Genomic DNA, 1318 nt, shown 5'->3' on the forward strand with positions numbered 1-1318 from the left:
TCTCTCTCTCTGTCTGTCTCTCTCTCTCCCATCCCTCTTTATTGTTACTTTGTCTAGTTTTGGTAGCATTAAAAATTATAAACTTAAAATAATTTTAAAATATCCCTTCCATTTCCATTTAATGGAATAGTTTAATGAATATTTGTCTTATTTGTTCTTTGATGATTTGATGAATTCTGCACTAAATCCATTTGACTTTGGGCTACTTTTTCAGTCGAGAGATTTTATTTATTCCTTTTATTTCATTCATGGTTATATATCATTTTAATTTTTAAATAATCTTGGTTTGATATTGGTAAGTGTCTGTCTAGAAAGTTTTTCATTTCTTTCAGATTTTCCAGTTTTGTGGAGTATATATTTAATTTTTTCATCAAAATATTTATTCAATAGTAATTGTATATGACTAAGATTGTATGGTATTAATGAATATAGTGTTTGGTTAAAAACAAAAAGCTTACTGCCTTCATTGTTTGGACAGAGCAGGGGAGGTGATGAAAATCCCAGAGTAAAGCTAAACCCCAAGGGGGAAGAGTGCTCTCTTAGCTTTTAGGCAGCTCTGGGTTTGCTCCCCAGCAACAGTGAGGAAGGATAATAAATTGGTCACTACATGTGTCTGTACTAGAATTGAGCCAAGACTGAAGCTCCTGAGCCAAGCCTCTAAGGCAGTGATTTTAAGTCCTTCCTAGTGGCTATGCTCTTCTGTTGTGAAGACAGATTAGGGACCAAAGGGTTTATTCTCCCTGGCATAAAATAATCAGGAGACAAGAAAGAAAACAAGAGCAAACCTAGAAACTGGAACAGGAGTTGCTTTTTGTTTATTTGAAGGAGTATTCTCAGTATGGTTTCTAAGTGTTAAACAACATTTTTTTTCTGGTTCCTTGTTTCTCCCTGTATATCCTTCTGCCTATGACTCCTGTCTGTTAACTAAAGACCTTCACTTTGCCAGCAGCATGATTCTCTCTTAGGGATTTTCATTGACTGTGGCCTTTCCTTAGTGAAGAAGAATGTCTATCCATGAAAAACTAGTCAGAAAACACCTTGGAAAGCCTATATCTGGAATGGATTTGGCTCCAGGCTTTGGTGAAGTTGTCACAGGCTATACATGGAAGATGCTGTGGTGTAGTGCAGTTCCTAGACCTATATATACAATCAAAACTCCAACATGCCCATGGTCTGTCAAAGAACTTGATTATGAATTTTTAAAACATGGCCTTTTTGATTCTCTGTATTTCTTCAGGGTGTATTGTAATGTCCCAATATTCATCTCTAATATTCTCTCTCTCTCTCTCTCTCTCTCTCTCTCTCTCTCTCTCTCTCT

This window comes from Mus caroli, chromosome 14 (assembly GCF_900094665.2).
Source record: "Mus caroli chromosome 14, CAROLI_EIJ_v1.1, whole genome shotgun sequence".
NCBI lineage: Eukaryota > Metazoa > Chordata > Mammalia > Rodentia > Muridae > Mus > Mus caroli.